Source organism: Eptatretus burgeri, chromosome 2 (assembly GCF_056783735.1).
Source record: "Eptatretus burgeri isolate ZD-2024b chromosome 2, Ebu_testis_v1, whole genome shotgun sequence".
NCBI classification, from domain to species: Eukaryota; Metazoa; Chordata; class Myxini; order Myxiniformes; family Myxinidae; genus Eptatretus; species Eptatretus burgeri.
This window is the reverse complement of record NC_140962.1, coordinates 67,638,718-67,662,139: the sequence shown is the minus strand read 5'-3', so window position 1 is coordinate 67,662,139 and position 23,422 is coordinate 67,638,718. Positions and strand designations below refer to the sequence as shown.

General features: G+C 40.9%; 2 long non-coding RNA genes across 2 annotated transcripts in view; one reads left to right on the top strand and one right to left on the bottom strand.

The window, feature by feature from the left end:
- Positions 1-23,325, bottom strand: part of LOC147032225 (uncharacterized) — a 54,357-nt gene extending 31,032 nt beyond the window's left edge. The window contains exons 1-2 of the long non-coding RNA XR_015055086.1: positions 23,222-23,325; positions 22,420-22,473 (exon numbers count right to left, since the gene is read on the bottom strand). This is a non-coding gene — a long non-coding RNA (uncharacterized LOC147032225). The remainder of the gene's footprint in view (positions 1-22,419; positions 22,474-23,221) is intronic.
- LOC147032223 (uncharacterized) overlaps positions 19,076-23,422 on the top strand; it is a 100,877-nt gene continuing 96,530 nt past the window's right edge. Inside the window, exon 1 of the long non-coding RNA XR_015055088.1 lies at positions 19,076-21,115. This is a non-coding gene — a long non-coding RNA (uncharacterized LOC147032223). The remainder of the gene's footprint in view (positions 21,116-23,422) is intronic.

Below are 23,422 nucleotides of genomic sequence, written 5' to 3'. Positions count from 1 at the left end.
ATTAGTTATTTGTGCCTGTTGTTTGTGTCATTTATTCATTCCTTAAAAACAGTAAGCTTCCTCTTTGGAATGATTTTCAAATTTGTTTGACTGCCTAACATTCAGAGTAGAATAGAAAACTCACTCCTCTCTGCGCATGCATAATCGGGTCGAATTCAGAGCCAAAGTACTGTTTCGCTTTCCGATTCATGTTCCGATTTGTGTTCAAAATATAACATTCAATAGAAATTAAGTTGTTCCTCGATCATAAACTGTTGTTTGTAGATTGACAGACAGACAGAAGTGAACCAATTGCTTCACCTCGGTTCTTGCTTTCCGTGCGCAGGGTATCGAGGCCTACAAGAGCACACAATCTAGACAAGGGAACACAAACCCAGCGTAAAAGCACACAATACATTATGTCATTTAAGTAACTCCAACAATTAACAAAAACTGTTAAACATGATAATTCCAGAACAGTATCCTCAGCTTTAGAAGACAGGCTCTCAGAGCAGAGAAGATGGCGCCTGACCTTGAAGGAACTTAGAACTTGAAGTCAGTGAGATGGTGGATTTTAAAAAAATTGCACGTAGAGTATGTGCGTTATTTCCACCCTCCTGAACGACTTCAAAATTCATGCTCAACTCTTCCGCCAACCGGAAACCAGAGCAGGGTTGATGGCCATAGTTGCCTTTTCCTGAACTTGTTCAAATTCCGAACGTGGAAAGCATTGGTCATCCAGTTTAAACCAAATGCTTTGAGCAACCTCTTCAAACATTTGCGAATAGCCGTCTAATACTGGTTCTTTTCATCAATATGTGCGCACAAAAGTTTCCTTCGTTAAAGAATCCAGCGATGCCCTAAATATGAAACAACATCTATCAGGATATGATGGCATTGCCCCTTATTCAATCAAAAATAATTTCTGGGGGGGTCAATCAAGCATGAATGGTATGATCGAATCTCGAATCTCAAAAAAAGAATTTGCAGTTATTTTACAATTACAAGAAGCATCGTCACTCGCCCATGACCAAATTACCATGGTCATGATGAATTTTCTAAAAGACTTTAGCAGAATCAGTAATTTAATTGGAAACATGCAATGGAAGCAATGAAAATGTTATAATTTGACCTTGATTTAATTTCGAACATATGTAAACACTTTATGCTGCTCTCTTTAATGTAGCGTTGAAAGTAATAAGGTTACAAATCGTTGGGATTATTCATCTATGATACGAGTGCTCACCAATGCCTATGTGGCCTGACATACAAAGTCAATGCCTGACATTGATGAAACTGTCTCTTTATCGAAATGTAATTTAATCACCCTCATTTTATTCTTCCACCCAATTTCCAGGTTAAGCCCCTTGTACTGATCAACTCATGTACAACACCTTTTGATCATTTGTGTATATTATATATTCAACAATCTCCTATCCAATTAATTATTTGGAAGGATCATTTTAAGCAAGGTATTCAAGGGGAGAATATTAATGCGTTGGGTGTTGAATATTTAGATAGAGTCAAAAGGAGACCGATCAATCTATCAGTCCATTCAATGATGGAATAGCAGCCTTTTCCATTCGGTTATCGATTTCAAAGAAGGAACAGTTCGCAAGCCTGCAAAGCTCCACCATAAAACGCAGGTGTCGTTCCAAACAGTTTTCCAGGAACCTGCGGAAAGCACCTAATACAATGTATATGGGAATGCATAAAGTTATGGCATTGTGAGACAACTGTGAATGATCACTCAACAACCAAGCAACTTTGTTGAGAAATGTACACAGAAAAGAAAATTCGTTCTGAATGTATAATAATTTATTTCCAACGAATGTGGTTGCAATTTATAAAGTGTCGCTCATTCTTATTCTTTAACGGGAAGAATTATTCCCACGTTCTTGTGAGGTTGGCAGATGGAAGCGTGGCCCAAGTCTTTCACGAACTGGCTGGCCAGGCCTGACGTCAGACAAATCAGTTAGGACAGGAATTTGGAATTTGTTCATGGTGCCGGTGATAGCTTGCCTAGTCTTTGCGAAGGACACCGTGGGATGTTTAACGTCCACCGACTAATGCTTGCAGACGGAATGCCAGTTTAACGTTAATCCCAGGGATGGGACGAAGATTGATGAATGACCCTGCCTGTGAAACACCAGGATGACGGTTTATAGCCGAGCCGAAATTCAAACCTAAGCTGGACCGCTTAGCGGCGAGTGTTCGTATTGCGAGGCTATCTTTCCAGCCCCTTACAAAGGAGTCGCTGGTGAAATATATATCTTTTATTTATATACAAGATCAACGCTCATGGAAAGGTTGGGTTGAAGTGCGAAAAAAGGCAATTCTGAATTTGAACACCAGGTTCCAATTTTGAACAAAAGGCAATTTGAACACCAGGTTCAAATCCCAACCCAGTGGGGAGACTCCCAGCACAATCCTTGCCATTAGACCGGCGTTGCCACTGAATTTGAGACGCATTTACCAAGACGCCTAGATTTCTTGATAATTTCATGCAGATTATCGAGTTAAGAAGGGATCTGAAATGATGATCTACATAAGCTTGGAAAATTTGGAGAATGTCAGGTGGTCGTCGTGGATTTTTTTTTTTTGGAGTTGTAACACTGCCCCGAGACTGCTGATACTAAAGAAGATGATACATTGGATTGGATTATAACAAAACACTGTATCGACTGCTTTGCATACTTCACAGACAGTGCCCGCAGCTACCGATGTCATCTACGAGTTAGAAAGTTTGAAGTTATGACAAATGTCTACTACAGGTTTGACAAGCACACAGGGAAATCTTTGAGAACGTGTGGATAACATGATGTACGAGTCCCGATCCTTTCCAGAATAGACTTGGATCAAGGTGTATAAAATAAAAAAAGGCATATATAATCGGGTAAAAACGACAACAATGCAGGATGTTGTGACGAATTGCTGATGTATATTTTTTTATATACAATGTCGAGGCTCATATAAAGGCCTGCGGATAACATACAGAACATATAACAAGGGGAGCAGGAGAGGGAAGCACAAAACAGTGGGGAACAGAGACATGAGGAGATCTGTGGAAGGGAGAGGGATGGGTTGGGGCACATGAGGTAAGCAACATGGACACCACAGGGAGTTTCAGGAAAGAAAACGGGGAATTTGAAGGAGGTGAGTTTGGGGTGGATTTATGGGGGTAGAAAAGATCATGGTTTTGGATGGGGAAAGACAAGAGAGGGTGGTGAACAGCTGATTTGAAGACCTGGAGGAAAGAGTGGGATTGAAGAGAGTGTGGGAGTATGTTCTAAAGGTGGGGGGGGGGGGAGGAATGAAAGAATGAAAGAATGAAGGTGAGCAGTGATTTTTAATTTTTGTAATTTTACCAGAAGGGGGTTGCTGGCGGACCTTGAGCGCCCTGCAGAAATATGGGCGGAAGAGATAGCAGACAGAGCAGGGGGCGAGGCTAGAGAGGGGACGGTAGAAGACAGAAAGAACACTGACCTGCCTACGGTCAGAGATTGGTTTCCACAGCGTGAAGTTGAGCGAGGTGAGAAGCGGGAGCACCAGCCCAGAGGGGAGAGCAGTACTCCATCAGGCTGCGGACAAAAGCTTTGTACGTGGTCAGGAGCTCAGGTGGGCCGAGTAAGGACTTTGGATGACGGAGGATGCCCAGTCCGTGACTGGCTTTGGAGACCAGCTTGGAGATGTGGCTTTCCCAGGAAAGATCGTGGCAGATAGTGAGGCCCAAAAGTTTTAATGAAAGGACTTCTTCAAGAGGATTGTTGAAAAAGTAGATGGGAGGGGGGGGGGTTCCAGACAGTCTTTTCAGAGAGACATAGCGAGTGTGAGATTTGTCAGGATTGAAAGATATGTACCACATGTTGGACCAGTTTGTGATTTTACCCAAATCTGCAGAGAGTGAAGAAGCTGCTTCCTGCCGATCAGAGGGATGACAGATGGTACGGCAGAGGGTGGAGTCATCAGCAAAGACATAAAGAAGATTTTCCAGAGTCGGAGAGATCATTGATGAAAAACAGAAAAAGCACAGGGCCCAGAACGCCGCCTTGAGCAACTCCAGCCTGGACAGGAAGAGCGGATGAGAGAACTCCATTAAGGGCCACACGTTGACTGTGACACGTTGATAAGTATTGAAGCATTCCTTGCCTGCTCCTCATTTTATACAGACCCAGTATGACATGACCGCCTCAACTGAGCTTAATTTCAATGAGACTTTACATTTTGCCTTCTTGCTTCCCATCAAAATGACAAATGAGAAAACACCTTACTCAGAAGTGAATACTTTCTTGACTTTGCCAGTGAAGAATTCATGTGATCCTGCACCTACCAAACAGAGAACCACATGGTCCTTTGAAAAGATATCATGGAACAATTGGCATTCACTGGCATGTGCTAGCAGAGAGAATAGGCAGGTTAATCTCCCCTATCAAAGGATGGAGGTCTCGATTGATGCAACACTCTACCTGCAAGCACCAGAATGACAATTTGTAATTGTATCCTACTCCCCATCAGAAAGAAGAGTTCAGGTGTGACAACTCAGAATTGAGCTACGAGAGGCGTGTCGTTTGGACGAATGCGTTTTTCTTTCAAGTATGCTCTTCTTATATAAAAAGGACACCAACTACAAATTAAAGAAATTGAGGGTAGCTCTACAGTTGTGCGTGTGTGTGTGTGTGTGTGTGTGTGTGTGTGTGTGTGTGTGTGTGTGTGTGTGTGTGTGTGTGTGTGTGTGTGTGTGTGTGTGTGTGTGTGTGTGTTGTGCATGTGTTGGTTGCTATCTCCATATGCAGGTTTCAGAAGGTGGAACAGAGTCTTCTCAAGTCTTGAAGTATCCACCTTTGTTTTGCTAAGAGGTCACGATTCTCAGTAAGAATCGTCACCAAGCCCTGGACAGCCTACACCTGCAGCTCGTTTGTAATAATATTCCCAGGGATAATTTTTTTTAACATCTCCGGAAGGTCCTTCGTCACCATTCCCCTTGCTCCAATGATCACGAGTCAAATTTCGGCACTCTTCAGAGTCCAGGATCTTTTCGCGTCATTTTTGAGGTCTTGGTATTTGGTCATTTTTACCTCCGCCACTGAAGGTGGAGGTTATGTTTTCACCCCTCTCTGTCTGCCTGTGCGCAGGATATCTCAAAAAGTTGTGGACAGATTCGGATGAAACTCGGTGGACAGTTTGGGTGTATGACCACGATGAATTTATTCTATTTGGTGAAGATCCGAATCCGGATGTGGATATAAGAATTATTTAATTTTCAAAGTGATTCTTCACCATTGAGAGATAGGGCCAAAAATGATATATAGCATGATATTTCAAAAATGTATTGTGCCCGATATGTTCTCGTGGATCAGGCATTACGTGGCAGAGGTATGAGCTCTCATGAGTGCCCTTCTATTCTTGATATCTGCATTTAGACCAAAATCATTTGGTACTGACACATAAATTAGCAATGCCATTTTTCTTTTTTGTACCTCAGTACTATATCCGGTTGCAATGCTTTGTTTTCTATGTTCATGCTTGATGGCATCATCAGGTTGTTCGTGAGTGTTGCTTTCTTGTTTTCAATGATTGCTTTTGGTTCATGTTTCCATGAGTTTTCTTGGACTAGCATATTGGATATTGAAGTTTTTGCCGATGTGCTGGTGGATTACTTTCACGTACTTTGTTTTGCCTTTGTGTGTACAGCTGTTCTGACATGAGCTTTTTACGTACTGATATGAGGTGGCTCATCCTTTCTGTTTCTACTTTACAACATCTACACTTGTCTTATTGACTCAGTCCTGCCATATTTTTAAAGCCATTGGTATAGTATCCTTGATCTTAGCCATTTATTATGATTCATTCTCCATCCCAGTTCGAGCTGACCACTTCATAACCATTACAATGAGCCTTCTTTGTCTATGCCCAGTCTGTCAAACTCTTCTTTTTTAATACCTCCATGTTCTTTTGTTGTTCTTCCAGTTGTCAGTATATCTTTGCAATTTCGCTTTGTATTCTTATTTTGTCTTTTTTGCAATTGTTGGGGCTGTGTTCCTCTTTCTGTTTCGGTTTCACGTGTGACATCTTCCATTTACACGTGTCGTTGAAATTTTTTTCTCGTTGGGTTAGGGATACCTTATTTGGCTTGCTGTCTTCGTGTTTGCATACAAATTGGATTTGGTAGTCTGTTGAACTCTTCACTTACTCAGCCAATCCTACAGTTGTCATTCTGTGTGTGCTCTTGGTTGGGTTCAATCAAGCCGCGACCTGCTTCTCATCTCGGCAGGTAGCGGGATACATCGATTTTTGTAGAACATTTTGTGGATGGTGAGTGTCCTTGTTTTGATAGCTAGTTGATTGATTTCTGATTGTGGACAGTTTATTTTTCTATGGTTGTATTATAAGGTTGATTAGTATGTCCAGGACCAGTCAAAACAGGAGGTATGGAATGCTGTCACCCTGAAATATCCCACGCCGTATCTTCACTCCTGGTATTCCGATCTTTCCTTCTGAGTGCTGCATTATATCAATGTGGTGTTCCATAACTCCATTGCCTTCTCAAATAGTTTGGTTATTTGGGGATTGATCTTGCACAACTGCATGCATGTTATCCTTCATAAATGTGGGACACCATCAAAAGCTTCTTTGTAGTCTGTCCAGGCTGTGGACAATTTGGTTTTTCTGGTTTTACAGTTTTCGAGTGTGGCCTTGTTTGGTCGCAGGTCATCTATTGTTCCAGATCATCCCCTTTTACATCCCTTATATTCTGCCTTGAGGCATCCTTGTTGTGTTCGGTGGTGGTACATCATTTCTGTGATGATTACCATCAGAAGATTTATGTTGATGGTGGACAAGTTGCTCGTCTATACTTGTGAGGTAGTTGGGTCTCTTCAGATTTTGAGATGAGGAATGCGTTACCTTCTATGAGCCATTCATTAATTACGTCCTCCTCTTGGATAAGTTCGTTGAATGCTCAAGCATTGTGATTGTGAATGCTCAAGAGTATCTTGTTGCTTTAGCCAGAAATTCAGAATGTCACCCAGGCCTGAGCTTTTTAATGTCTGGAAATTTTGCAAGTTGTTTTTTAAATTCCTCCTTCATCAACATCAAGTGTAACTCGGTGCATTTCCTTTAAGTGTTCTTTTTTCTTTTCCAAGTTTTGAATTGATTCCACCTCCTTATTATGTCATTTTGGGTCTTCATGCATTTCTTAAAAAAAAAACTTTCAAGTCTATTCTTCTCGGGGGAACTTGCTACAGCTTGCTTTTGTTTCCCGAGTTCGCGGTATATCTTTTCAGGTTGTTTTCAAACATCTGGTTTTGTTTTCTCCCTTTGTTGACTTCATCATAGTTTTATATTATTATTATTATCTTTTTTGGATTATCATTATTAGCTTTGGACTTCTGTTTCCTCTTATGAACCGCTGCATTTGTCAAGGACAAATTTAAAAGACTTTGGTGAAGATTGAGATCAAAGAATTTTTAAAGTGATTCTTCACAAATGAGAGATAGGGCCAAAAATGAAAATTCACAGGATATCTCATGAAGATATCAACAGATTCGGACGAAACTTGGTAGACAAGTTTGGTATATGAAAAGGATGGATTGATTAGATTTTGGTGAAGATCCAGATACTAGAATTTTAAAGTGATTATCCACCGTTGAGAGATAGGGCCAAAAACGATCTTTACCCCGATATCTCTAAACGTTATGGACAGATTCGGACGAAACCTGGTGGACAGGTTGGGTACGTGTGTCAAGGACGAAATGATTCGATTTTGGTGAAGAACCGGATCCAGATACACATTTCTTTTTGAACACACATTTCTCCTCTCGCCGTCCTATCACTTCCACCATCCACCATCTTCCCACCTCTCGTAATCTTTGGAGTCCCTAATGTACTCGGAGTAGCAACAAACTTTCAATTTGAAGCCATTTTGTTTCCATAGAGCGCAGCACACCAAAATCTGTTCCCATTGTGCTTGAAAAGTAATGTTTCCATTTTCTCGTCAAGCTGTCTTTCTCTGCACACAAAAGCAAGATTATATTACTTAATACTTTACTTTCGCTCTTCCAATGTGTCAGAATAAGCATACAATTATACATGATTGAATTAACATGTAAACATATCACAGGTACTGTGGCAAAATGAAGTGCAATGCGCGAACAAAGATCCACACTGGTGAGTGCCTAATTTGAGGTATGCAATACGTGCGAGTAGAAGAAACACGTGGGTAGCGACAGAATACAGAAATTTAAAAGAGTTGGAAAAAGGAAAGTGAAATACAGAAATGGGGGCACGAAATCCTTTGTAGATGCGGACACCATCAAGGGAGTCGGGGATTCAAAAGGATAACGATTGCGGATGAAAAAAAAAAAAGAGAGCTTGAGAAGATGCATGTAATCCTTCACATGTGCTGAGAACATGCATATGCACGTAACCCTTCATTTTTTTCTATTTCAATTAAATCTGTCATCTCGCATCTCTTCTCATTTTCTCCCTTTTTAGCTCCCATTGGACTTACTCCTAAATTGGTGCTTAAATGGATTTGGTCTCAATTTTTGTGTCCGTGCATTCGTGCATCGGCAACCATATCTCGGACATGTATGGACCAATTTTACTCGTACTTGGCACAAAGAAGCATGATAGTATACATATGTACATCATTTTGTTTCGCAATGCGATCAAAGATGGCTGTATTATGGCAATTTTAGTTGTAAAATCCCCATTGTTGAACATGTCCTCAGCCATTCCTCAGACACGCATTTACCGATGTTGTTCAAAGTAGGCACACAGATAACGAATGATGGCTTACATACGCACATCATTTTGTTTTGAGATCAGATCCGAGATGGCCGACTAGCGGCCATATTAGTTGTAAAAAAAACCCCGATGTTGAGCACTTCCTCAACCATCTCTCGGACATGCATTTACCGATGTTGTTCAAACTGGCAAAAGCACAGTACATGATGGCATACACGTGACCACTATATTTTGCGATCTGATCAAAGATGGCTGACTGGTAGACTGGTAGCCGTTTTAGTTGTACATAAATACGGGGTAGCCCTTTAACTCTGAGGAGCAAAATTCCGAAAACAACGGGAGCTATGACATTTTATGTCTATTTTACGTGTTCTCCCACTCTTCTGATTCCAGTACCTTTTTCAATACAATATACTGTTTTGCTATCAGATGAGGCCAAAGGCAAATGGATCTTGAATTATTTTGGAATTAATGTCATGGACCATGACATGTTGTTAACCAATATTAACTGAGACTACAACACTTAGACCAATTTTAATAAATAAATAAACAAACTTACATTGCAGACACACATGTGACATATTTACTTTTAAGCAATTTTGCCAGGATGATCTTGACATGTCATAAATTATCTTTGGATGCTTTCATGATGGTTTATGTCATTTTACAAGTTATACCAAACTGGCACCTATAATGTGATTACAGCACCACGTATGTATAAATGTACATATACGGGATTTCAACTTACCCAGCACAGAAACAACCCCAAAGTCGGTTTCCATCTTAGACGACGAACTTTGTTTTCCCAAATTTATTTCCTTCTGGCATCTGCAGGGAATCTATACATTTAGAAACCCTTCTCTGATTGATTAGTGCATCGAAATTCACAGAATCCTGTAATTTTGAAAAGGATGATGAGCTATCGACTATCATTTGCTCTTTCAATGAACAATCGATGGAAACAAAATGGTACCCATGGTCCACGTGACCAGAAATTTCCAGGACACACCATGTGGCTACTCCTAGTATTTGGGACTCCAGCCGTCCTGCCAATTCCCCCATGGTATTTGGAATTGTTAATTTTCCTCAGGTATCATACCGCTTCGGGCTTACCTCCCTTCTCTGTGCCCGGCTCATAAGCACTTCAACATTCCTCGCCAGCCTCACAGCACAACCACCTGCAGCTCCATACAATGCATCCAAGGCACAACCATCTGTGGAACCAAAATGCTCCGCTCCTTAGTCTGTAAATCCTTGCTCAATTCTCGTCCACTGTCGCATCCGCTCCCGATAGAGTTTTTCAGCCTTGGTCGCATCTGGCATGGAGTCCTCCTTGCCGTTCCGGGCCTCACACGATCTGTTTAACCGTCGTAGTGCTTTGCGCCTATCGTGCAGGCTTTCAAGCCACGTGCACCTCATAGCGGTCTGCTCCTTTGTCTTCTTTCGAGCTTTTCCAATTTGCCAAGGTCACTGATCTTCCCTCGACAGCATCTTATTTTCCCTCTCCCTCTCCTTGCCATCAATGTTAAGGTCTTGCATTTGCCATCGGCAGATGCAAATGGGGAAACCGGTGAGTGACGCAACATGACAATGCGAGTCCATCCTGACCTTGACATCATCAAGAGTGTGCCCATGTGAGTCTGCATCAGCACGAGACTGCCAAGCTTTTTTTTTTTTTTAATCGCTTCCATGTTTCTTTATTTATTTACCATTTTAGCTTCAGTGTCTGTCCAGGCCATAACTTTTTCTTTTTTTTAACCACTTGAGCTTTTGTCATCAACGTTTCAACAAATCTTAACTATGAGAATATTGAGAACACTAATTAATAAATTTAACTTTTTTTCCTTTTTTTTTTTTAGCTGATGTTTTTATCAAGTTTAGCTCACCTAGAAAACAAATGAAGATGGGCTTTGGATTTTGAGATGCTTTCCAGTTAGTCCTGGGATTGGAAGAATGTAATCACTAATTTCAGCAAAAAAAATTAGAGATCTGCATGGGTGGCAAGAAAAGTCAAAACAAGTAGGATTTACCTGAAAGAGTAAATGACAGGCCATGAAAAAAAATATATATATATATATATATTTAAAACAAGCTCACATTCTGGGCCTCACGTTTCGTCGGAGCAAAAGAGAAAGGAAATGGGAAGGGGGTTGGTAAAAGAAGGCTTCTGCAAATGACGACGTCACTGACATGCTGTAAATGGGGGAACTCTGAATGGGCAGAGGTGTGTACATCAAGTGTGGAGTATTGCTCAGAATGAAATTGCCCTCTGTTGTTTAAAGTTTGGCCAGAGAAATGTACGAGGCAAACCACCTTTCAGCAAAGACAGTCTTTCTGTCTCTTGATGAAAATACAATGATTGTGTCCAGCATCGAGTGGGATGCATACGTACAACTGCTCAAGCCGAGACAATATGTGCTTAGAAATATTCGTGAAATTGCAAACATGCAGCCGACTATGTTCAAGAAGGATTTGGCACGAAAATTGTCTGTTAGTTCTAGGATAGTTTGTAAATATAAGGAAATGTATTCTCAAGGTATTTACTGATACAAGTCGTTTCCCGACTTGCTAAATTACTTCGCGGACACACAAACCGATGAGTTATAACGCTTGCACATTTTGAAAATGTGGGATAAAATGAATTTGCTAAAATCTTATTAAACATGGAAAATAATTTTTTAAATAATAATAATAATAATAAACAGGAACACGGTTCCTGTAAGAGTGAGTTGACAAAGAGGAGAAGACCGACAGTGGGGGCAGTGGGGCCACAGGTGGACGGAACAAGCAAAATGATAAATGAACAGGACGAGAGTGAAGGTCACATTGCAATGTGCAAGTTAAATGATGGTGTGGGGAAAGGAAGGAGAAATAGGGAAGGGTTAATCGGGCTAAAAATAATTCACGGGAAAAACTGGAGGATCATCTGAGATCATTGTGGACAACTAACTTGAAAACTTGGAGACGTGAGTTGGATTGAATAGAGTGAAGAATGTGGTTTTACAGGCAGGAGAATCGAAGAAAAGGGAGTAGATTTACCCACTATTCATCGTTTTTGGAAGTTCACTTTGTAACTTTAACGAGAGTTAGTAACTTGACTGCAGCTGGAGTTCTTTACACAGCTAGCACGCAAAATCGTGTCGGTGACTGCATGCACCTGTCACATTGGCCCTGCTGTCACGTGTTCATGGCATGTTATTAAATGATTAATGTTATTAAATGATTAATGTTATTAAATGAGTTTCTTTAAAAGGTGGAAGGAGCCAAACTATTCATGGATATGTTTTTTCCAATTATACTGTAACGATGATGTGCAGTATTATGTGGTAGTTTGGGGGTTAACCGCATCCGTGACTATTTCATCTTTCGTATTAAATCCCACATCGATCACCATTTCCCAGTGATCTCTGTGGGGGAGATCTGTAGCCTTGGCTTTTTTTACCCTGTGCATGCAAAGCAAAAAGTGGCGTGAAGCAATTATATCACTTTGTCTGTGTGTGTCTGTCTGTCTACAAACGTCAGTTTATGATTGAGGAACAACTTCATTTCGATTGACGGTTATATTTTGAACACAAATCGGAAAACAAACCAGTAGTTTAGCAGAACTTTGGCTCTGAATTTGTCCCAATTGCTCATGTGCAGAGAGGAGTGAGATAATTTTTAATCTGTCTGTCTGTCAATGAAACAAAATTGAAAATCATTCCAAACAGGAAACTTACTGTTTTTAAGGATGTCATAAGGGACACAAGCAACAGGAACAAAGAACTAATGTAATGTGATAAATAAGGTGTTGTAAAAGATGCTGCATGAACAGAGGGTAAACTTCTGAAATATATATTTTTTTACTGCGACCTGTAAAATATTTATTTTATTTAAATTTGAATTATATATGTACTTGAACAAAGTAAAACACAAATTGCCTTCTTGGCACTTAAAAAAAAACCCTTCCGTTTAGCAATATTCCGACAAAACTACTACTGCAGTTTACATCATCTCAACCAATCAAATTTGCCGCTCGGAGACTCCGCCCATATCCTTGTTTCTCAAGACTGCTCTGGGTAAGGTGTTTTATACACTCTTTAGTTTTAAGAAGATCTTTTTTCTGTTTTTGCTTTGCTTTGTTGTTGTCAAGGGCTGTTGTTTGGAGAAGAAATTGAGACCGCGGTTTCAGTGTTTTAACACATGTTTCCACCTAAAAAGTAAGAGCAAAAGTATTGCTGAGACTTATGCAGAGGTTGAATTTTATGAAAAATATTTATTTCATGGATTTCCAAGAGAATTTGACGAAACGCTGAAAGGCAATTCAATTAAATTAAGGAATTAATTCAGTGCGTCCATGAGATACGAGTGTGGAGAGATTCAAATTTTCTAGGGCTAACATACATATTTCGACTGTATGTGGGATTGATAACTTTTTGAATCACTCTTCAGCAGCATGAGGTAACTGTTGTAAATCTTGATAACCTTGGATCCAGGACAGTCAGATAAATTTTTAACCAATGCATGTTGTTGTGCAGTACAATGGTTCCAAACAGTTGACATGCTGGTTGCATCATCACTCAGGCACGGTCATGCCGCTGGGTGAACTCTGTATATTAGAGGAGGAATTCAGAATTTAGCTACCGAGGCACTGCACGCACATGTACATGCCTACACTTTTTGAGAGGTCACCAGGGATTAATAACACTTATTAACAAATGCGAGCAGGCCTGACACATGGTTTAACATGCCCTGAAGGATTGTGCATTTGTTGATGCAACACCTGCCTGGAAAGCACCCAGGTGACAGTTTGAAGTCGGGTCAGAGATCAAACCCACTTCCGGTTCTGAAAATCACTTCGGGTTCCGGTTTTTGAGACGACGGTTGGTTCTCTCCAGGAGTCTCTGCCAACTTTCTCAAAGATAAGTTTCTGGTCATTGTTTGTCACGTTTTGACTGTTTATTTTGTTGCCTCCATGTTTACTGTGTGTTCCTAGTTTGGTTTGGTTTCAAAATTTGTGCTATTTGGTTAGTTTTCATCGGTCTTGTCATATCGGGTTTCCCTGAGGCATACCCGTCTTCCCATCTTGTGTGATCTGTCCCCCCTCTATTTCCTCAGGGCACTCAAGTTCAACCAATAAACCCCTCCTGGCGAAACTGCCAAAATCAAAAATCACTGCTCACCTTCACTCCTTCATTCCTCTTCTTTTTCTGTCTCGTGAACAAACTCCCGCACACTCTTCAATCGCACTCCTCCCTCCAGGTCTTCAAAACAGCTGTTCACCACTATCTCATATCTTCCCCCATCCAAAATCTTGATCTTTTCTACCCCTGTTAATCCACCCCAAACCCACCTCCTTCAAATTCCCTGTTTTCCTTCCTCAAAGTCCCTGTAGTTATTTAGTACCATTTTGTTTACCCTGTGTACCCCGCCGCATCCTTCTCCCTTCCACAGACATCCTATTGTCTTTGTTCCCCACTATTTTTGTGTTGCCCTCTCCCACCCCTCTTGTCTCCTGCCTTGTTATATTTTCTGTGTATTTGCTCTAACACGAGCCTCGACTTGGTATACAAAAAAAACAAAAAAAACAAAGAAAACCAATTTGGCCACTTAAATACACTACTATATACTGTGAGCCAGAATTTCAGTTGGAGCACTGATGTCGATCTCCACGTACTGATCTAAACAGCACTCAGAAGAATGCATCCGTCCGCCAGGCTGAACAGTTTATACTTTGTATCCCACTGATGGCCCGGATTTGGATCGAGACCTGAACCAAAATCGAATCGGTTTTTTCTTGTCACCGATCAACTCATCCACCTAGTTTTGTCATAAACCGTCCACAAACTTTTGAAATATCATGCGAAATATTGTTTTTGGCCCTATCTCTCAATAATGAAGAATCAATAATAAAAAAAAATCAAAAATTCTCATATCCAGATCTGGATTCAGATCTTCACAAATATTGAACGGATTTGTCCTTGTCAAACACCCAAGCTGTCAACAAACTTTCATCCAAATCCATCCACAACCTTTTGAGATATAATGCTCACAGATAAGCAAACAGACAGACAAAATAGATAGACAGAGTTGAAAATGTAACCTTCCAACTTCAATGGCAGAGGTAATTATTGACGTCACCAAATGCTAACCACAAGGAATTCCGGGGGAAATTTGGGGTTTCCATATCCACCCTCTTGACTTCTGGATACTGCATGGAATACTCTTTGAAAACATCCAAGAGTAAACTACAGCATACCCAAATTTATCTGCCACCAACCAATCCTAAAAGGTTGAGGTGATGCGCGTAAGTTGTAGTAAATATCTGGTCACCTAGTATTGCAAGCACCATCAAGAAAACCGAGATGGTAGATTGAACCCCACTATTTCCATCCCCCAGAAATCTTTGCTGTAAACATGTTGTGACATTGATAGGTCTGGGGTCCATTGTCACTATTTGTCGGCTTTGCCAAACAGCCGGTTCTCTAGATTAGGTAATCAGACAGTAGGGAGTCCAATTGCATACAGAAGCTAATTTAATAAACCTTCTCTTCTGGAAGTAAATGGAACTGTCAGTTGGGCATGGACCATGTGGAACATGATTTGATATCAGCACGATGCTCATCTGTAAGTGATATATATATATATATATATATATATATATATATATATATATATATATATATATATATATATATATATATATATATATATATATATATATGTGTTGCAGATGAGCACAGTGCAATTCACACGCCATCAAAAGTGCAATTACATTTTTTTTCTTTCCAGCCAACCATTGCATAGATCCATCAGTTGAAAACTAGTTTTCTTGAATAATATTCGGTAATCATCACACTATCGAGCGTGTTATTTTCGGTTGCACCTGCAGGGATATCAAGTCATTGTCACAGGGTGCAAAGTTTACAATTTGCGACCTGGTCATAACCGTACTACACAGGTGATAATCTTCCCCGCTGGCTTCTTGCCCATACATCGCCTTGCTTCTTTTGAGCAGATTGCAGCGGAGGTGGCACAAAGGCTTTTAATGTCACAATGTTGTCAGCCGTACAATGAGGCACCTCTCGGCGCTTCTTTCAGCTGCAGCCAAAGTAACCAGAGAAGAACAGCAAACTCATAAATTCACTCACAAAGCCAAAGGAAAGGAAGGAAATTTACAAATGGCCTCTTTAGGACAACTCAAGCTTGAGCTCTTTGGTTGTGCAAATTCAATTTTGAATTTTGAATTTCCACTTTGCGAGTGGAAAGACTCCCGGGTGAGCACCATGCATGGAGGGTTGGCCCCATACACATTTTTTTTCCCCCCTGTCAGCTGCTGGGGTGGAAGCAACCACTGGAGGGGCTGTTGGATTCTTGGCTCTAATACCGGAGCTTCGAGCTACAGCTGTTCTTTTAACATAATAAGCATATACATGTTTTATGAAATTTACCATGCCCTTATTAATCCTGATTGCCATCGCTAAAGAGGAATCTAAACGTGTAAACGATCCGAGTGGTAAATACCCCCTCCCCCCCCCCCCCACAAAATGCATTGCGAGAGTTCCATCACTCCATCACTTCTTCATTGGCCGTGTGTTTTATTTTCATTCAAATTACTCCAGCAATTTGGAAAATGCGGTAAATTATGGAGATGGGGTATCGCATTGTAAAGTTAGCAAGGTTCCTCAGCGGGTATAAGTGACCTGCATCATGCTCTCAGCCTCTGAACTTGGTTTTTTGTAAGATGTAAACCAACAAAACAAAAAAAGATCCCCAAAGCAATTGCTTGAAAAGATTACAAATACTGGAGATTATTGCTCATGCTCAAATCAACCATCCTCTCAGGCTATTGAATTCGACTGATACAAGTAGAGGAGCCCTCACATTCCATTCATGGTGACCTTCTCCAGATCATCAGTGTTGCAGAAGCGCATGCAGTCACAAAGCAAAGGATACACTGTGTGGTTTTCCATTGCCGTTCCCAGCGGTAGGCAGGGCGGGAATGAAATTTTGGTCAGGTACCTGAAGACAATGGTGTTTTTCACTCAAAAGGTACTTGTGGGACCTTTAACCAGAAGCAAATGTTGGCAGACAGGACATCGAGCTTAACGTCCTTCCCAAGGAGGTCACACTTGTTGCTGCAACCCTTGCTTGCATTAACTAGAGTATATAAAACACCTTACCCGGCACCGTCTTGAAAAACAAGGACTTGGGCAGGGTCTACGAGCGGAAAATTTGATTGGTGGTGGTGGTGGTGTAAAATCCCGTAATATTTTGTCCAAATCCTGCTAAACAGAAGAGCTTTGAAAATGCCAAAATTGTTCTCCAAAATATATATTTCAGAAGTTTACGTTCGATAAACGCGGATTCATGCAGCGTCTTTTACATCACCATGTTTAACACGTTAAATTAGTTCTTCATGCCTGTTGTTTGTGTCCTTTCTAACATCCTTAAGAACAGAAAGTTTCCTCTTTGGAATGATTTTCAATCTTGCTTGACCACCAGACAGGCAGACAAAGTAAAAACATTTTCTCACTCCTGTCTGCGCATGTGCGATCAGGACAAATTCAGAGCAAAACTACTGCTAAACTACAGGTTTGTTTTCCGATTCATGTTCCGATTCGTGTTCAAAATATAACCGTCAATCGAAATGAAGTTGTTCCTCAATCATAAACTGCCCTTTGTAGACAGACACACACACATACAGAAGTGAGCCAATTGCTTAACCCCACTTTTCGCTTCACGTGCACGAGGTAAATATCCCACAGATAGATGGTGATAGTTTTCTAGTTGGATCTGAAATCGAACCCAGCCGACATGAATCAAGACTATACAGCTCAAGACTGAGTGCACACATCACTACCTGAACTAATCTGCCAGTCCATAAATGAAGCACCACACAGCACCATATCTTCTATACTCGATAGAGATACACCTGTGAGAAGCAAGTAACATCATAATGTTTGATTCATTGCCTACCTGGATCATGAATGGCAATATTTCAAGTCTGTAAAGTGAACAATGAGCCGGTTCGATACGTTTTAGGCTTTTTTATCCTTCATATATTTCAACAGGCTGGTTTGTTTTAGGTATTAACGTTTATTCGAGCCATGCAGGTCTCGGTTGTTGTTGTTGTTATGTGGCCTATAGTTGCTGGCTGCATCATTTCTGGAAGCACGGCTGTGCCACTAATGCAGTGCCACTGTTACCAGAAAGCTGGTACTCATTTCTCCAACCTCGGAAGGATGATAGGCTGAGTCAGCCCACCTGATGTTATTTTACAGCACGACACGTGCTCAAACCCAAGATCCTAAGATCTCAAGTCAGCTACCTTAACCGTTAATCAAACACCAGGCATGGAGCTAACACCAGACTTTAGGCCAACACAACTAACTTATTTTGAAGATAAAGTGTGAAAATGATTTTTTTTTTAATTTTAAAATAAGACAGGAATTTGTTTGTGTAATTTTTATTCGGTGAGTGGAGTTGGAAAGTAATCAGCATGTTTCATGCACTTTGATATTTGTGATTTTGACTCTGGGTGTTAGTGCGGCCAGATTTGATCTCCAGTTGGTCTGATGGGATAGCTCATGGAGAGCGTATGCTCGTGGTTTTTTTTGGTATGCAATGTCGAGCCTCGTGGAAGAGCTAGTACTGCGTGTTGTTATTGATATTTAGTTAACTAGTAGCACCATGTCTTGCAAAGCTACAGACCATGTCTTGTTGCATGGACAAACTGGCCTTTTGAAACCTTTGGGAAACTCGCAGCCGAACTTGTTGATCAAAACTGCACTTAACAGCTCTGACATGAACTTGTGAAGTGTTTTTGCGAGCAAGTTGCTTCCAAACAAGTACATTCCGCGTGTACATTTATTACACGTAAAAGAAAAGGTACCCATCGTTTCCAGGCAATGGTGGGTCCCTCCTCTCAAACCTTCCCTTCCTCATCCCACCCCTTCATTCTCCCACCCAACCTGCCCTGGACACTCACCCCCCCTTCCCCTCCCTTTGGAATCCAACCCCACCCCATCCCCCCAATTTCTCCAATCGCATCCCCCCAAACTCCTCCAACCACAGACTCCCACCCTTTCTCCATGACAGGTAAGTTATGAATTGTGAGAAAATGGCTGTTTAACACCTAACCCCATAGTATGGTGTGTTGTCGTTAAAAAAAAATTAAAAAAAATTCCTATAAAGTTTTGTTGCAATGCATCTTGGGAGCTTATTGCGTCACAAACAAACAAACGTCTCATTCGCTTTTATAGAGATAATAACATCGATACAAGTTCCTAGTGAAATTAAAAAAACATCCAAATAAAATCAGATGGTGTGTGTGTGTGTGTGTGTGTGTGTGTGTGTGTGTGTTCAATCATAAAGATGCCCGTTTTAAAAGCCTGTGTTTCCTTGATTCATGAAGAAGAAGTGGGACCTCGAGCTTTCATGTAGCGGTTCCAATTTCCAACGGTAACATTTATTATTCCACGGCAACATGAACCATTTGCCAGTACGTAGGAGGAGCACACACAAGGACATATAGAAATCCGAACTTTACCCAAAATCCAATCGGCTTGTTATTGTCACCTGCCCAACTCATCCACCAAGTTTTTTTCATAACCCGTCCACAACTTGATGAAATATCGTGATATACTGTCATATCGTTTTTGGCCATACTTCTCAATTGTGAAGAATCACTTAAACATCATAGTATCTGGATCCAGATCTTCAGGAAAATCGAATCATTTCATCCTTGTCACACACCCAACATGTCCACAACTTTTTTTTTTTTAAATATGGTGCTATATATCATTTTTGACCCTATCCCTCAATGGTGAAGAATCACTTGAAAAATTGTTGGATCCGCATTCTGATCCTCACCAAAATCGAATCAATTAGTGCTTGTCGCACTCCCAACCCGTCCACCAAATTGCCTCCGAATCCGTCCGCAACTTCTTGAGATATCCTCTTCACAGGCAAAGAAACAGACATGGATGAAAACATAACAAGATGGTGGAGGTAACACCAACCACAGCCACGACAACAATGATTACGTGTTATAACAGATCATTTTTTCGTGTGTTTTACTTTATTCTACATGCTCATCGACACACCCACAAATACACATGCAATATGTTTGTGAAGGAGAACATGCTGTCTATTGATTAAGTTTGTCAGGGAAGCAACGGGAGGCACTCCGAGGGTTTGGTCCATTCCCAAGCAGCTTGTAGAGTGCTCTCCAAGTGGCCCAAGCACCCACATCAACCACTCCAATGAAACGTTTGATAAGGAACGGCAGGGCTTGGTAAACGATAGCAAGCAGATTGGTAATTTTTACATACCCATAGTTATACCAAAAGGACAGGATAAGATCAGGGATAGATAAAAATGATGCAAAAGAAGAAAGTAAACAGAAAGGCAAACAAATCAACAAAATTCCACTCCATCACATTAGTCACACTGTGAAGCAAAACTCATCTAATGTATCTTGCACTTAATGCCACAAATTCTTTATTTTTTCTTTAAGAAAATTTTTTTTTTAAAGTGGTATGTGTCGCTGAAAGGCTGAAACTTATCCTCATTAAATTTGATACCGTATCATCATATATCATTGCCTCACCATTGTTCTCTCAAAAGGGTGACGCACTATAAGTGGCAAACGGAAAAGGTCTTCCTAATTTTAAACCAGAATATATACTTCCCTGTGTGGTTTTATGAATACAAATTTCACCAGATTGTGCAATGGTTCCACCGTGGGGTTTCCATTCATGCCAACATGCTAAGCATAGCCATAAATCCTTATTTCATTACCCTCCCCCCACCACCTCGAGCTCAAACCTCTGTACGTTTTGCCTCGCGTGTCATTCTGTATGGCAAAACCATAACAAACCGGCGCGCTTATTCCTTTATATTCAATGTGGGAAAAATTCCCTTTCTTTCCCATTTATTCCCTGCTTTGATTGTTCAGGTTGAAAGAGCAACAGCAGTGAAATCGTATTATTGAAAATCAGTCTCGCTTGTTGACTTGTGTGTTGGAGCCGATGATGTAGTATCAGTCATTCGGTGTACGCCAAGTCATCAGAGAGCAGCGTCCATTAACTGGCTTCTTATCCATTAAACGTTGCCACTTTAGAAGGATCTAAATCTCCCGTGGCCGACATGGCTGAACTTTATTGAGATGCAAATGTCTCCGAATAGAGCATGATGCTTCAGCGTGTTCTGACAGATCACCCTGAATCATAAAGGGTCTAAAGACGACCAAGATCTCAAGGTCAACTTCGGAAAAGAATCAATACCACCCAGATGAGGGCTGTGATCCAATCTCCCACTTCTTTAATAAAACGTTCCGCTCAGCCGTGATTTACCGCCAGTTCATGGGCTGCTGAGCTGTGACCAAGAACGGTGGTCTTTTAGGGTGAGTACCCAGGGACCAGAGAAAGCTCCAGCATTCTACTCTCCCTTCCCTATCCGCCGACCTTCCCCCCTAATCCAAACCTCTCGTTATCATAACCACACATTCCTATTTCTCACCCATTTTTTGTCTATACCTATCCTTTCTCTGGAAACATTGTTCTCTCCTTGGTCTCAACCATATATGATAAAGAAGCAGCACAATGGGTTTTGTCTTTCAAAGTAAGCTGATACGATTTTCATCAAAGTTACTTTTACGGCATGAAACACACAATTATAATATCAACAGATACACAACGTTTATAGCAGTCGAAAACACCAATTTGGGATGTGGAGTGACATGAGCAGCTGATGACTCGTCACCATGAAGGGCACAAGGGAAGGGTGGAATTCCATGGACAGAGGCACACGATTTCAGAGACAAAAAAGGCAAACAAAGGACAAAGCATGAGGAATATAAAACTTGGTCAATGAAAGACAGACGGTCATTCAGTGAAAGTGTGCAATGTGTTGGCTGGTGATAGGTTGATGTGAGAAAGAGTTGGTGATTATTGAGCAAATGAAAGCCAAACAATAAACAGAGGTCATCAACCAGTCTGTTTGTCCACAAAATGGAAGAGCAGGCCCTGCCTTTCTGATTATGGCGAGAAAACAACAATAGGGACGATGGCATTTGCTTTCATATTGAAGACGATAATATAGGATTTATGAGACAGCGTGCGGAGGTGGGTAACATCGTGTAAACTGTGGTGTGGACGTTAAATACATCATGGTACTGCATTAATAGAGATGACCTCTGGCTAAAGTTGCAATTGAGTAATGACTAATTTAATATCCACCTCTTCTAATGTTAACTTAACAATGAGGTCGAGTATTAAAACAACCAAACAACTTCTTGGCCAATATAATTCCCTTTAGATTTTACAATGTCCACCACAGCTGTAATATGCATGGAGTAAAACAATAGTATCCCATCCATCCATTGGGACCATACTCTGTGCAGAGCGTTGGGGCTGCCGAAGCAGTCTCCTTGGCTATTGGGTACAATTCTGGACAGGTAACCACTCCAACACAGGATACCAACAAGCTGGCACTCATTTTGCCAACCTCAGAAGGATGACAGGCAGAGTCAACCCCACCTGGTATTAATTCAATTCAAAGTAGGATTTGCACACAGGATTCTCGGATCCCAAGCCCACCACCCGAACCATTAAGCCAACACCAGGCATATAATAGTATGCACATGGAATATTAGAACACATTTGCTTAAAACACAGCATTATCAGCATTTTGGCACCCTCGACCTACCTGTCAAGCAGATTGTATCATCTCGTAATATGCTCCCGCATATGCCTTCAGTTTCTGCGATCACATCACGATTCATAAGACATATATAAATCCCTTCCCCGTCTTATGTACCAGACTAACAAAACGAGACTAACAAAACCAGAATCGGAGATGTACCACCTTTCAAATCAAAGTGTAATGTAGGTTTGGTCAATGTAAGCAAGACAGATTAGCAACGTTTGATAAAAATTAAAAAACTAAGCAGAACTCATACCCTGGCAAACGAAATCGATGAATAATTTCATTCTGTGATAATTTCATTTTCATTCAATTCCACAAAGTAAATTAACATCCACCTCCCAATGATAAAAAGAAAATGTATACAAAATATAGGTCCAAGGAAGAGTGAGGTGTCACTGGGTAGAAGGCAATGTATGGACAGTTGGGCAATGAGACAAGAAGTGGATGCAACAAGGAAGGGGATGAATGAACAGGTTTTGATGAGGATGGTACACTTCACCATAATACTTATGTCATCGCATACAACTTCACTGTAATACTTATGTCAGTGTTTATATTTGTCCACCACATAATATGTGGGGCATTGTAAAGTGCTAAAATCGAGATACAACCGTCTAAGAAACACCAAGATTTTATTTTCCAATTAATAAGAATGTATATCTAGTTGTAAATACTTTTTTATGCCTCTGCAGCCGAAGGCATTATGTTTCCTGGTTGTCCATCCGGCTGCATGTGCAGCAGATCTTCAATACCGCGATAACTTGTGAACCAAACCAAACCAAACCATCAATATATGTCATACCTGTGCCATATACTGCAATACGAAACAAGAGCAATCAGAGATTGCAGACCCTTGCCAGGACTTCTTTTGAGTGGTGTATTTTTATAGGTTTTTGGGTAAATCCAATATGGCTGCCAAACCATGTGACCTATGACATCACAAATGTGAACCTTCTGTTCCTCATGGACCGGTGGTCATTCGTGTAGTTTCACCTCAATCTGT